The sequence below is a fragment of the Zea mays genome, chromosome 3, assembly GCF_902167145.1.
Source record: "Zea mays cultivar B73 chromosome 3, Zm-B73-REFERENCE-NAM-5.0, whole genome shotgun sequence".
NCBI classification, from domain to species: Eukaryota; Viridiplantae; Streptophyta; class Magnoliopsida; order Poales; family Poaceae; genus Zea; species Zea mays.
This window is the reverse complement of record NC_050098.1, coordinates 68,532,516-68,548,613: the sequence shown is the minus strand read 5'-3', so window position 1 is coordinate 68,548,613 and position 16,098 is coordinate 68,532,516.

Genomic DNA, 16,098 nt, shown 5'->3' with positions numbered 1-16,098 from the left:
ATACCACGGCTTTCTTCCTTATAGTCTTTCTCCCATTTGCGAGGAATCTCCACAATTTGGAGCCTCTCTCCCTTACAATGATGATCACAAAAGAAACACAGAAGTAAGGGAGGAGAACAACACACACAAGACTCAAATACACAGCACAACCACGCACACAAGTGAAGACTTGAGCTCAAAGGACAACACAGGGAGTTTCTCAACTCTAATGGAGCTCAAATCACTAACACAGCGAATCAAATGTGTGGGAGCGGAGTCTGGATGTCTTAGTATGCTTAGAGAATGCTTGGTGTTTTGCTCCATGCGCCTAGGGGTCCCTTTTATAGCCCCAAGGCAGCTAGGAGCCGTTGGAGGCCAACTTGGATGGACAATCTTGCCTTCTGTCGAGTGGTGCACCGGATAGTTCGGTGCACCATCAAACAGTCACTGTAGCAGTCCGGTGCGTGATCTCCTTCCATATCTGGCGCATCCGACCGTTGGTCCTCAGGATCGGTTGGTGCACCGGACACTGTCTGGTGCACACCGGTGTCCGGTGTGCCCAACCGACCGTTGGCACGGGCCACGTGTCACACGTTGATCGCGCGGCCGACCGTTGGCCGCTGGCGCCGTTGGCTCATCGGATAGTCCGGTGCGTCACCGGACAGTTCGGTGAATTATAGCCACGTCGCCTCTCTCTTTTCCCGAGAGCAGCTAGTTGACGTTTGACCAGCCTGGGGCACCGAACACTGTCCGGTGCACCACCGGACAGTCCGGTGTGCCAGGCCCGAGTTGGTGTTGGCTGAACTTTGCCAACTTTTCTCCAATTTAAATCTTCTTTTCTCGGCACTGTTTCTAGTACATAGATAACCATGTTAGTACATAAAACAATTCACTAAGTCTAGAAACTTACCTTTATTTCTGATTTGCGCTTCTCACTTATTTAGCACATAAGAACTTAATCAAACATGTTGGGCATTTAATCACCAAAACATTATAGAAATGGCCCAAGGGCACATTTCACTTTCAGTCTTGTTACAATTTCTTGCTCCTAGGGTGTATGGAATAAGCTGTTTCATGAGCTTCTTTGCGAATCAGCTCCCGAATCGATTTGATGTCGGGAACACACAACCTATCTTTGAACCACACTACGCATTCCACATTTTCCCGGAAATGTTTGCCTTTCCCTTCTGATATTAGCTGGCGGATCTCACTGATCTATTCATCATCTTTCTGACCTTCTCTGATTTCCCGCTCTAGGGTGGGTTCCATCTCAACTGTCACTGTGCAGGGATGAATATAACAAGGTTAGTGGCTTGGACAATGCCAAACAAATCTGGGACACCCTCAAGATCTCGCATGAGGGAAATGATGCTACAATGATCACCAAGATGGAACTGGTGGAAGGCGAGCTAGGGACATTCGCCATGATCAGGGGAGAAGAGCAACCACAAACCTACAGCAGGCTCAATACCCTGGTCAACAAGATCCGAAGCTATGGAAGCACAAGATGTACGGATCATGACGTCGTCCGACTCATGCTCAGGTCATTTACGGTTATTGACCCCCATCTTGTGAATCTTATTCGTGAAAACCCGAGGTACACCAAGATGACGCCCGAGGAGATACTCGGAAAATTTGTAATCGGGCGTATGATGGTAAAAGAGGCTCGATACGTAGACGATGCACTAAACGGTCCACTACCCGTCTATGAGTCACAGTCTGTTGCTCTCAAAGCAACCAGCAGCAGGGAGGCGCTACCAAGCAGGGTGGCACAAGTGGAGGCTGTTGGGCTCAACGAGGACGAAATGGCGCTTATCATCAAGCGTTTCAAGACCGCACTAAAAGGACGTAAGGAGTACCCCAACAAGAACAAAACAAGGGGAAAGCGCTCCTGCTTCAAATGCGGTAAGACTGGTCATTTCATAGCACAATGCCCCGATAATGAAAATGACCAGGGACAAGAAAAGAGCGGGAAGAGAGAAAAGAAGAAGAACTACAGGAAGGCGAAGGGAGAAGCGCACCTTGGAAAGGAATGGGATTCTGATTGCTCCTCATCTGACTCCGACAATGAGGGACTGGCTGCCTCGGCCTTCAACAAGTCTTCACTCTTCCCCAACGAACGTCATACATGTCTTATGGCTAAGGAGAAGAAGGTACGTATTCGAGATACTCCTAAGTACTCTTCTTCTAGTGATGAGGAATCTTCTGATGATGAAGTTGATTACTCTGAATTGTTTAAGGGTTTAGATAGAGCTAAGGTAGAGAAAATTAATGAATTAATTGATGCTCTTAATGAAAAGGATAGACTGCTAGAAAAGCAAGAGGAAATTTTATATGAGGAACATGACAAGTTTGTTAGTGTTCAAAAATCTCTTTCTTTAGAAATTAAAAGAAATGAAATGCTATCCTCTGAGTTGTCTGCTTGCCATGAATCTGTCTCTAGTTTAAAGAATTTAAATGATGAATTAAATGCTAAGCTAGAGGAAGTTAATAAAACTAGTTCATGTGTAGAGCATGTTATTATTTGTAATAGATGTAAGGATTTTGATGTTGATGCCTGTGATGAACATCTTATTTCTATTGCTAAATTAAACAATGAGGTGGCAAGTCTTAATGCTCAACTTAAAACTTGCAAAGTTGATTTTGATAAATTAAAATTTGCTAGGGATGCCTACACCATTGGTAGACACCCCTCAATTAAGGATGGACTTGGTTTTTGAAAGGAAACCAACAACTTGACAAGCCAAAGGACTCCCGTTCTCAACCAGGAGAAAGGAACCATGATTTTATTTATGATAAGAAAATTGCTAGCCATTCTCATTATAATAAGAGTTATGTACATGCTTCTTATAATGACTCACATGCTATGTTTGCCTCTAGCTCCACTTTTGTTCATGGTAGAAGTAGGCCTAGGAGAAATCATGTTGTGTCTCATGCGCCTAGGAGAATGTGTAATGAACCTTCTACCATTTATCATGCTTGCAATACTTTATTTGTACTTTCATGTAAGAACACAAAAGTAGTTGCTAAAAAGTTGGGATCCAAATGCAAGGGAGACAAGACTTGTATTTGGATTCCAAAAATTATTGTGACTAACCTTGTAGGACCCAACAAGAGTTGGGTACCTAAAACCCAAGCGTAAATTGCCTTGCAGGTTTATGCATCCGGGGGCTCAAGCTGGATTATCGACAGCGGATGCACGAACCACATGACGGGAGAGAAGAAAATGTTCACCTCCTACGTCAAGAACAAGGATTCCCAGGATTCGATCATCTTTGGAGATGGGAACCAAGGCAAGGTCAAAGGATTAGGAAAAATAGCCATTACATCCAAGCATTCTATCTCTAATGTGTTTTTAGTTGAATCGCTCGGGTATAATCTGTTATCTGTGAGTCAATTGTGTAACATGGGTTATAATTGTTTATTCACAGATGTAGATGTATCTGTTTTTAGAAGAAGTGATGGTTCACTAGCTTTTAAGGGTGTACTAGATGGCAAGCTCTACTTATTTAATTTTTCGAAAGAGAATGCCGATCTAGATGCATGCTTAATAGCTAAGACTAATATGGGCTGGCTTTGGCATCACCGTCTAACACATGTTGGGATGAAGAACCTTCATAAGCCTCTAAAGGGAGATCATGTGTTAGGACTAACTGATGTCCGTTTTGAGAAAGACAGACCTTGTGCAGCATGTCAGGCAGGAAAACAGGTGGGAAGCACACATCACGACAAGAATGTGATGACAACGTCAAGACCACTGGAGCTCCTTCACATCAATCTTTTCGGACCCGTTGCCTATCTAAGCATCAGGGGAAGTAAGTATGGTCTGGTAATTGTTGATGATTCTTCCCGCTTCACTTGGGTGTTCTTTTTACAGGATAACTCATAAACCCAAGGTACTCTAAAGCGCTTCTTAAGGAGAGCTCAAAATGAGTTTGAGCTTAAAGTGAAAAAGATAAGGAGCGATAATGGGTCCAAGTTCAAGAAACTACAAGTTGAAGAGTTTCTTGAGGAGGAAGGCATTAAGCACGAGTTCTCCACTCCCTACACACCACAGCAAAACGGTGTGGTAGAGAGGAAGAACAGGACGCTTATCGACATGGCAAGAACAATGCTTGGAGAGTTCAAGACGCCCGAGCGGTTTTGGTCGGAAGCTGTGAACACAGCCTGCCATGCCATAAACCGGCTCTATCAGCATCGCCTCCTCAAGAAGACCTCCTACGAACTTCTTACTGGTAACAAACCCAATGTCTCTTACTTTCATGTATTTGGGAGCAAATGCTACATCCTAGTGAAGAAAGGTAGACTCTCTAAATATGCTCCCAAGGCTGTAGAAGGGTTTTTACTAGGATATGACTCAAATACAAAGGCGTATAGGGTCTTCAACAAATCATTGAGATTAGTTGAAGTCTCTTGCGACGTTGTATTTGATGAGACTAATGGCTCTCCAAGAGAGCAAGTTGATCTTGATGATATAGATGAAGATGAAGTTCCGACGGCCGCAATGCGCACGATGGCGATAGGTGATGTGCGACCACATGAACTACAGGAACAAGATCAGCCTTCTTCCTCGACACTGGTGCAACCCCCAACTCAAGATGATGGACAAGTACCTCAAGAAGAAGGGCAGGATCAAGGGGGAGCACAGGAAGATCAAGTGGTGGAGGAAGAAGCACCACGAGCCCCTCCAACTCAAGTCTGAGCGTCGATCCAAAAACATCACCCCATCGACCAAATTTTGGGTGACATCAGCAAGGGAGTAACCACTCGCTCACGATTAGCTAATTTTTGTGATCATTACTCGTTTGTCTCTTCTATTGAGCTTTCAGGGTAGAAGAGGCCTTGCAGGATCCGGACTGGGTGTTGGCCATGCAGGAAGAGCTCAACAACTTCAAAAGGAATGAAGTCTGGAGCCTGGTGCCACGTCTAAAGCAAAACGTTGTGGGAACCAAGTGGGTGTTCCGCAACAAGCAAGACGAGCACAGAGTGGTGACGAGAAACAAGGCTCGACTTGTGGCAAAAGTTTATGCCCAAGTCGCAGGTTTGGATTTTGAGGAGACTTTTGCTCCTGTGGCTAGGCTAGAGTCAATTCGAATATTATTAGCCTATGCCGCTCACCATTCCTTTAGGCTATTTCAAATGGACGCGAAGAGCGCTTTCCTCAATGGGCCAATCAAGGAGGAGGTATATGTGGAACAACCCCCAGGCTTTGAGGATGACAGGTATCCTGACCATGTGTATAAGCTCTCTAAGGCGCTCTATGGACTTAAGCAAGCCCCAAGAGCATGGTATGAATGCCTTAGAGATTTCTTAATTGCTAATGCTTTCAAGGTTGGGAAAGCTGATCCCACTCTTTTTACCAAGACTTGTGATGGTGATTTCTTTGTGTGCCAAATTTATGTCGATGACATAATATTTGGTTCTACTAACTCAAAGTCTTGTGAGGAGTTTAGCAGGGTGATGATGTAAAAATTCAAAATGTCGATGATGGGCGAGTTGACATACTTCCTTGGATTCCAAGTGAAGCAACTCAAGGACAACACTTTCATCTCCCAAACGAAGTACACTCAGGATCTTCTCAAGAGGTTTGGGATGAAGGACTCCAAGCTCGCAAAGACACCGATGGGAACCGACGGGCATGTCAACCTCAACAAAGGAGGTAAGTCCGTTGATCAAAAGGCATACCGGTCCATGATAGGTTCACTACTTTATCTTTGTACTAGTAGACCGGACATTATGCTTAGTGTATGCATGTGTGCTAGATATCAATCCGACCCCAAGGAATGTCAACTTGTGGTCGTTAAGCGAATTCTTCGATATTTAGTTGCTACGCCTTGCTTCGGGATTTGGTATCCAAAGGGGTCTACCTTTGACTTAATTGGATACACAGACTCCGACTATGCCGGGTGCAAGGTTGATAGGAAGAGTACATCAAGGACGTGCCAATTTCTAGGAAGGTCCCTGGTGTCCTGGAGTTCCAAGAAACAGACATCTGTTGCCCTATCCACCGCTGAGGCCGAGTACGTTGCCGCAGGTCAATGTTGTGCGCAGCTACATTGGATGAGGCAAACCCTCCGGGACTTTGGCTACAATCTGAGCAAAGTCTCACTCCTATGTGACAATGAGAGTGCAATCCGCTTGGCGGATAATCCTGTTGAACACAACCGCACTAAGCACATAGACATCCGGCATCACTTCCTGAGGGACCACCAACAAAAAGAAGATATCGATATTTATCATATTAGCACCGAAAACCAGCTAGCCGATATCTTCACCAAGCCGTTGGATGAGAAAACTTTTTGCAGGTTGTGTAGTGAGCTAAATGTCTTAGATTCACGTAACTTGGATTGATCAATAGCATACATGTGTTCTTTGCCTTTGATCATGTTACTTTGAGCATTTACATTATTCGTTGTATATTTATGGTGCTCAAGTTGTACAAGTCCTCCCCGGACCTCACAAGTCCATATGCAAATGGTGCACATATTTAGGGGGAGATGTGCTACAACTTGACCCTTTGAGACTAACATGTTTGTTTAAGTACACCTGGTGTAGTCTCAAAGGTACATTGAAAGGGAAACTGAACTTGAACGACGCAAAGACTTCCACTGCACTCCGGCACTAGTGTATTTAATTCCAAGTTCATACTTATGCTCTCATTGCCTTTTTGCTCTTAATTGACATTTTTGGTGAGGCAATGGGGTTAAAGGGCCAAGAATAATCCCGTTTTGGTGCTTAATGCCAAAGGGGGAGAAATTAAGGCCAAAGCAAATGGATCATCCAACCACTTGTGACTTTTAAAAATAGAAGAGCTAGAAATTTGTTTTTGTCAAAATACTCTTATTGCAAATTTGGTCTCTTGTGGGGGAGAATTTTGATTATGGGAAAAAGGGGGGAGTTTTTGGCACTTGATAAATTTTACTCTTGAAATATCTCTCGATTTGCCCAAACAAGTGTGTTTGACTTAGAGATAGGAAAAAGAAATTGGTTTGCAAAAATAAACCAAGTGGTGGCAAAGAATGATCCAAATATACCAAATCCTAAGTAAAGAAAATTTGGTCTTCATTTGCATTGAGGTTGCACTTCTTTTGTTGCTTTTTGATGTGTTGGCATGAATCACCAAAAAGGGGGGGATTGAAAGGGAAATGTGCCCTTGGGCCATTTCTATGATGTTTTGGTGATTAAATGCCCAACACGTTTGATTAAGTTCTTATGTGCTAAATAAGTGAGAAGTGCAAATCAGAGATAAAGGTATGTTTCTAGACTTAGTGAATTGTTTTATGTACTAACATGGTTATCTAAGTACTAGAAACAGTGCCGAGAAAATAAGATTTAAATTGGAGAAAAGTTGGCAAAGTTCAGCCAACACCAACTCGGGCCTGGCACACCGGACTTTCCGGTGGTGCACCGGACAGTGTCCGGTGCCCCAGGCTGGTCAAACGTGAACTAGCTGCTCTTAGGAAAAGAGAGAGGCGACGTGGCTATAATTCACCGGACTGTCCGGTGACGCACCGGACTGTCCGGTGAGCCAACGGTGCCAGCGCCCAACGGTCGACCGCGCGATCAAAGCGCGACACGTGGCCCGTGCCAACGGTCGGTTGGGCACACCGGACTATTCGGTGCGCCAACCGATCCCGAGGACCAACGGTCGGATGCGCCAGATATGGAAGGAGATCGCGCACTGGACTGCTACAGTGACTGTCCGGTGGTGCACCGGACTGTCCGGTGCACCACTCGACAGAAGGCAAGATTGGCCTTCCAAGTTGGCCTCCAACGGCTCTTAGCTGTCTTGGGGCTATAAAAGGGACCCCTAGGCGCATGGAGCAAAACACCAAGCATTCTCTAAGCATACTAAGACATCCAGACTCCGCTCCCACACATTTAATTTGCTGTGTTAGTGATTTGAGCTCCATTAGAGTTGAGAAACTCCCTGTGTTGTCCTTTAAGCTCAAGTCTTCACTTGTGGGCGTGGTTGTGCTGCGTATTTGAGTCTTGTGTGTGTTGTTCTCCTCCCTTACTTCTGTGTTTCTTTTGTGATCATCATTGTAAGGGCGAGAGGCTCCAAATTGTGGAGATTCCTCGCAAACGAGAGAAAGACTATAAGGAAGAAAGTCGTGATATTCAAGTTGATCATTGGATCGCTTGAAAGGGGTTGAGTGCAATACTCGTCCATTGGGACACCACAACATGGAAGTTGGCAAGTGTTACTTGGCCGAACCACAGGATAAAAATCACGTGTCTCGTGTGTTGCTTCTTGTGACTGTTTTGTTCGCACGAGCGTGTTCCATAGCCACTTGATTTAACAAATACTTTAATAATCAAGTCTGTGGCTATTTAGTGTTTGATTTTACAGGATCACCTATTCACCCCCTCTAGGTGCTCTCAAAGACCTAAAGAAAAGATTCTGTTGGTATGGTATGAAAAGGGAAGTCGCAGAGTATGTGGTCATATGCGACAGTTGTCAGAGAATTAAGGCAGAGCATCAAAGGCCCGCGGGTTTGTTGCAACCGTTGCAGATTCCTCAATGTAAGTGGGATGAGATTGAATGGACTTTATAGTTGGTTTGCCTTGCACTCGAGCCGGTTATGACTCTATCTGTGTAGTAGTGGACCGCTTGACAAAGGCGGCTCAATTCATACCAGTCAAGACCACCTACAATAGTGTCGTGTTGGCAGTGTTATACATGTCCCGGATTGTATGCTTGCATGGTGTTCCGAGAAGATAGTGTCCGACCAAGGAACCCAATTCACTTCTCATTTTTTGCAGTAGCTACAGGAAGACATGGAGAAGTGGCATACCAACTCAGCCTACTAGAAAGTCTGTCAGTCGTGCATGATGTGTTCCATGTGTCTCAGCTAAAGAAGTGTTTGCGAGTGCCAGAAGAACAATTACCAATCGAAGATCTTCAAGTTCAAGAAGACCTAACATATATCGAGAAGCCAACTCAGATACTGGAGACAGCAGACAAAGTCACTTGAAGAAGCACCATCAGAATGTGCAAAGTCAATTGGGGCCATCATTTAGAGGAAGAAGCAACCTCGGAAAGAGAAGATGATATGAAAGCCAAATATCCCGAGCTCTTTGCTAGCCAACCCCGAATCTCGAGGGCGAGATTCTTTTTAAGGGGGATAGGTTTGTAACACCATTAATTTGGGGGTATAAAATTTCTTCTCTAATATGTATCAAATTCAGGTGTTACTCCTTTTCTCACCTCTATAGATTTCCTCTCTCTTCTTTTAATAGAGTTTTGGGTATTTATTTGATAAGTGTATTATTTTCTTTAGAATATTAAAACCTAGGGGAGACTTGAAATATTGCATCATGCTGAGCTTAAACTTTGTTTTTTGGGTGATGCATCATTCAGGTGTTATTATTTGAGAAGTGTATTATTTTTTGTATTATTTGAATTTGAAATTGTGGGGTGATTTGAATTCAAAATATAAAATAAAAAGAAAAGGATTTATAAATTCAAAAGAAAAAGGGAAAAACCATTTTAGCCCGGCTTAAGCTAGTCGGGCTAGCTCGGCCCATCTCCGCGTGCTCGCGCATGCGTGTGCGCCCTTCCTCTAATAGGCGGACCCCGCCCGTCGGCGCCGTTCCCTTCGCCCGCTCTCACGCGTCCCCGTTCCCTCTCTCCCTTTGCTCGGTGGGGCCGACCTGTCGGTGTCACTTCCTCTCACACGCGCCCCATACTCTCTCTGTGCAGCGGACCCCTCCTGTCAGCGCCGTTAACCATTCACTCTGTGCCCTCCCTCTCTCTCTCGTTGCGCCGTGGTCCCCCTATCAGCTCCGCCTTACTAGCAAACCTCCCCTGACCAGCGCGCAAGCACGCCGAGAACCCCAGCCACGTCGTCTGCCCACATGCCCTAGCTCCCTTTTGAGCCTCGCACGCACCTGCTCTCTCTCCCCTGCCTCATTTCGCCCACGCTCGCCCTCTCTCGCGCTCTGCTACCGCCGCTAGTGCTCGCCGGAGTAAAGAACCCGTTGTGCCAGCCATCCAGAGCATCAGACGTCGTGCCAAGCCTTCCCGAGCGCTGTCCCAAGGTGAGAAACCTACTCTCGTGCTCCGGTTACCTTAATTCTGCCCTGCCTTAGCTGATTTGTGTTCGCCGGAGCTCGACCGTGCTGGTTCGCCACGCCCGCGCGATGACCGATCGATTCAGCCTCGTCCCGAGCCCCTGCTTTGGTCCGTAGCATTCTCCATCCCTCGCCGGAGTTAGCCTTGGCCTTAACACACCCGATTCCCTTCCCCCACGGCCAAGATTGCTCGCCAAAGTTATCTCGACCCGCTCCGGATGCTCCCTCCGCCGTTCCCTCGTCCCCGGTCCAGTTCTCATGGCCGGAGCCCCGCCAGTAAGTTCGTCGGTCCCTCCTCGCCAGTCCTAGCTAACCCCGGCGACCTTAGACCCCCATACGCCATGTCTGCCCTGTCTCTGGCGACCCCATCGTTGGTCACCACGCTGTTAACCCCTGGGCGCCTCATCTTAACCGTTTAGTCTCGATCCAGCGGTCCAGATCTCTGGATACCGCTTCGCGTAAGCGCGCCCTGCCCCTAGGTCCCACCCGTCGGTTGCCTACGCCCCCTAGCGCTGGGCCCGCCCGGTCAGCCCGCCTTTCCCCTAGTCGCTGACCACCCTGGCCTGCTTGTCAGCGCTCGCTCGCGCCCCCGCGCGTGCTCATGCTATGATCTAATCTCATTCATTGATCTGTGATCGGATGGCTGAGAACACCCGATACCCGTTTGTTTGGAAAACTTGTTAAAAGACCCCTCGATTTCTTAGAAAACAACCCAAAGTCCTATGTTCTAGCGCTTGGGCCCCCGGTTTCTTGTAGAGAAGCCCCTGGTCTTTATTTTAATCATAGAAATAGGTCTAATTTAGTGTTTTGAATTCTAAAACTTGTGAATTTCATATCTTTTGCATATGAACTCCAAATTGGGTGGTTCAAATTGCAAAATGTCCATAACGTTATTCTCTATCTGTTTAAATTATAATCATTCACTATTTGCATGTCTTAATTTGATGGGTAGACTCTAGGTTAATTTAAAGTGGTGGAATCTTTATTAAAGGGAGAATAAAAGTGAAACCCTAACGAATAGTTAAGTGGTTAACCTTGTGAAATCAATCCCATGTAATATATGATCCCATCCCTGGAATAATTTTAATTAAGTTAGTAATTCATTAAGATAGATAAAGTTAAGTAATGTAATCAATTGAGTTAGGAAATAGTTGGAGAAACCACAGACCTCTAGTATATTAATCTACCCTAGAACCTAGAGTTCTCTTGTGTGTTTGTACTTTTCCATTGAACTTGTGTTTACTCTGTTGCATATGATCGGTGTACTATTCCTTTATCGTTTCCCAAGTGTGTTGAATGCATGATTGTTTTGCATAGACAATGAGCAGTATGAGGTTTCTGAGTGTGTTGTAGGAGGCTTCCCTAAGCAGCAACTTGGTGAAGACAACTGTCCTCTGACCCATTATGTCCTATTTACTTTATAATTCATTGTCCCGCATACCATGATCAACCTAAGGATTGATTAGTTTTCTATTTACCTTGTCCTTATTTACCATTTGGGTTACTATGGTTAACTTCATGCTATTGCTTTACTTTAATCAATGAACAGGATGAGAACATTTATGATACGATGATGCTATCTTGACTATGATGATGAGCTTGTGTTCATTTAGGGGGCTCGGGTTGTTTCTCGAGTACCTCTCCGTAAGGACCTATTCATTGGATGACCACTCGGGAAAATAGTACAACCATGAGGGTGGAATGAGATGCCCTTAGCTAATTAATTGGATAAACTTGGGGTATAGTTGGCTTCGCCGTTGTGCCGTCAATGGGGGTCGGGGCATAGTGCTTGCTCTGCTAAGGGTGGGTGTCGAGGTTCATTCGATTTGGTTTTATTAGTTATCCACCTTAGGGAGGAGTACTGTGTTTGTATGACTGCTAGGCCACCTAAGTAGTGGTCAATGGGGAGTAGTGTTCCTCGGGCAGAAAGGGAATCATAGCTTGTGGGTAAAGTGTGCAACCTCTGTAGAGTGTTAGAAGCTGGTATATCACCCGTGCTCACGGTTATGAGCAGCCTTGGGAGCTCCTTTGATTAGAGTTACTATGGGTTAACTTTATGATGATGCTTAATGATGATGAGTATCTTTATGGTATTTGGTATTTCCTTTTGGAGCGAGTGCCATTAGGTTAATGATTTGGGATTATTGATAAAACTTGGCTTTATACTAGTAATAAATACTTGACCAACTAAAAGCAACTGCTTTAAGCTTAACTCCACATACAGCTAGTCCGCTTTAGCCAAACGGGACATTTGTTGAGTACGTTGATGTGTACTCACCCTTGCTTTAAAACACCAACCCCCCAGGTTGTCCTCATTACAACCAGTGCTCAGGAGAAGATGAAGGCAACATGGAGGACTTTCAAGAGATCCAAGACTTTGACGAGATATAGTTTTGTTTAGTGGCAAACCCCCAGTCAGCTGCCTATGAAGGCCTTATCGTACTTTGTTTCGTATTCGCACTTTGATTATAATAATGATTATGACTTAAGTTAATGACTTTGTGGATGTCTTGGACATCTTCATGTACTAAAGTACTATTTCTGCTATTATTTTGAGCAATGTGTGATGATGTCCAACTATGTAATCGTTGTGTACGTGAATTTCTGATCCTGGCACGTACATGGTTCACATTCGGTTTGCCTTCTAAAACCGGGTGTGACAAACCATTACAATGTCAAGTGCAAGTGTCAAAGGATAAAAGTTGTCTAATGCTCACTTCTAACACTAGGGAAAATCTAGAGTAAGCACAAATAGTTATGATCTAACTAACTTAAGCACTTCACAAAGTACATACAATCAATGTTTCGTACCTCGCTCCGACAAGTAAATTTATTATGCTGAGGGTTTACGCGGAGGGCGTAAGATTTATACTGGTTCAGACAGAATGTCCCTACTTCCAGTCATCGGTGGCATCCGCTACTGGCACCAATGATGATCAAACTCATAGTAGGGGTTACAAGCAGTCGAGAGTGGGAGGAGAGGATCATAGATCTCTTATTGGGGTGGAAGTGGAGCTTAGAAGCTGCAAGGTGTAGTCCTAGCTAAGTATTGGTTTGGCATGGCTCCACCTCCTAGTCTTTATTAATGCTCCTCCTCCTGTTCGTCTCTATGGGTTTGTCTCTGTCTGAAGGCGTCCGGTGGTGTCCAAGTGTGATCCCTCTCGATCTTCATCCCCCTGCCTTGAGCTGAACCTCTCCCTTTTATAGGCCGAGAGAGGGGTCAACCAGTGGTGTCTTTTCTAGGAAGGAGACGTAAGGCAAGGGTAAAACTAGTGTTTTATCCCCGAGTGAGGCCACGCATACTCGTGGGGCCCAAGGCTGCTTGGATGTTGCGTATTTATCGTGGTGGATGACGTGGGGGTGTGATGGTACCAAGCACCATCATTCGGCTATGCTGACCCCAGGCTTCCATAGTCTGGGCTCGACGTGGCCCATCGTGTAGTGCCATGTGGGAGGTCTACGCACTCAGGCCTAGTTCGATAGGCCATAAGTGTGCCACAGGCCAAGGGGCACGCGAGCCATTAATGTGCGTCAATCCGGGGGCTCGTAGGTCATCAGTTGTATGCGTCCCGAGGGGCCCGTAGGTCATGAGTGGGAAGTGGACCGGTGCCCATGCTGTGGCTCAGTGCTAGGCATGGTTAATGTGGTCAGTCATTTATGGCGGGTCATTCCGGGGCTAGGTGCGGGATCCACTCGAGTGGTTGCCTTCCGACACACCCGACCTCCCTCCTCAGGTTCCGTCACGCTCGACCCTAGGCTCAGTGCCACGGGGTTCGACCCGGGGCAGTTCCTTTTCGGGTTGACGTATCTGCCTCTTTCGACTGGCTAACGGGCCCCATCGATCAGGGGCTCTATCCTTAGCATGCTAACTGACCGGTGGGTCCCAAGGTCTGGGGGTAATTCCCCTGACAGTAGCCCCTAGGGGAGTATCTACCTCCGAGGCTTATCTACTTTCTTGGTTCGAGCATTGTTCGTCTCCCTGCCTTTTGAGCAGCCGCGACGGCTACGTCTTCACGAGGCGCACCTTCCTTGGACGTGGCCTACCTCTATTTATTGTGGGTTAGATGAGTATATTACCATCATCCCATGTGTGTTTTTGTTTCTACATCCTAGTTTCGGATGGGGTCCATCGAGTGGTCGTTCGTTGGCTCGTCATGGCTAAAGAAGTGGCCCCTATCCTCCTCGGCCTCTTAGGTGAGCCCTCATGTCCTTCGTGCAGTGCCGAGGGATATCGAGGCTGAGGTGGAGCTGCTCTATTCTTGGCTTGTTAGGTCCAACAGTTGCATGACAGGTAAGATGCCTTCCTCTTTCATCCTTGAACCCTAGGCGCCGTCATGGCCTGATCGTTCTTTCTTCTACTAGCCTTGAAGGCCGAGCTCTAGGAGCTGTAGCGCCATCTGGGTCTGGTCCTGGATTTCATCGGGGCATGCGACTCTTCCTTGGTGGAGCATGTCGACGACGTCCCATACCGTGTTCGGGGTGTCGTTGGTCTTGGTGTTCGTCGAGGCGCCGTGTGGCACTTCTCGTCAAGGAACATAGGATAGGCTATGATCTTCAGGAAGTCGTCGGTCGTCCCTCAGCCTTGCTGGACGAAGGCCTGATGGAGTTGTTGAAGCATTATGATGATGCGGCGAGCCGTGTCGTTCACAGGTTGTTCATGGATGAAATTGTTCGCGACACTCTTGATCCTGCATTGTAAACGCACCCTGCTATGGTTTTTTTGAAATAAAGGGGAAGTTGGCTTACCGTTTTCTGTTTTTGGCAGGTGATGTTTGTTCCTATTGGAATCTACCTCTTGAGCCTTTTTTCACGTGAGTTTGACTACAGAATCTGCCTAGGGATTATAGTTTGTGCCTTCTTGATGTCACGGCCTCCGTGTGTAAGACTGTGGATCCTCGGGTCCTCACCAGGGTGCAATAACAGCTTTAGTTGCTTCGCAACTTCCCATTGGTGGCATTTCCTAGAACATCATCGGTCTATCTGGAGAGCTCGCCTACTGCAGCTTAGGGCCCATTCACGGGCGGTTTCTGTGCTGATACGAACATCACGCGGGGGTCGGCATGAAGGGAATAACTGCGCATTTGTGGTCCCACTATTCCCTTTTGTTTAGAACTTTTGCGCGCAACTAGGTTATGACGCGTATGGGTTTTGGGTCCCCTTACCCTACCTTTATAAGATCTCTATGAGTCAGGGGGTGCTATTCGTGCAACTTTTGTCTGTCTGCCATACCTATGCGGGACGAACCCCCGATCCACTGCTTGATGCAGGGGACCGTCTAGGGGCTTGCCTAATCTTTTTGGTCTTACTCTCCCACGCGCATCCCCTTTCTGGGTATGAGGGGAGGTGAGCCGTACCATACTTTCCTCTATGGGCTAGCAATGGCGCTCGGTGAGTTACAAGTGGGTAATCCAAGTGAGGCCCTTGCTCCTTTAGCAGGATCCATGTGCGGGGTCTGCTGCGGACCGTCCTCATACTCCCAGGCACCGACTCATATAGTTGTCGATCCCATTCAACCAGGACCAATGACTCACTGCCTCTTTTCATGATAAACTATGAGTACGAGTTTCCCAGGACTCAAACACGAGCTGGTGACACCCTTAATGCTTCACGCGTCAAGGTACTGGCCACTAGTGTGCCTATCTCCGGCTGCCCCTTACTCGTTTTTTCGCTGGAGCGGCCACGAGCCCTTCGTGAACCAACCTTTGAACTCCATAATTCACAGCTATTTTTTCGCTCTTCGGCCAACCCGTCACATCGCTCCTCCCCAGTCCCGTGGCTAGGCGCGCTCCTCGCGCTTCAACCTGGCTTTTGGGTCGCCGAGGTGGGACCTAGGCCACGCTTCCTTTTAGCTCAAGAGGTCATCGTGATGTGGCATCATTTGTCGTTGGTATGGACACGACATAGCGGTTGGTCTCTGGTTCATGACGCCGGGACATGGAGCTCTCGGCTTGTTGCTGCACAACAAGACCAAGGACGTCTTTGATCTCTTAGTGGGTCTTCCATTCGCTTGTTGTTTCCACCTTAGGGAGCTTGTCCAGAAGT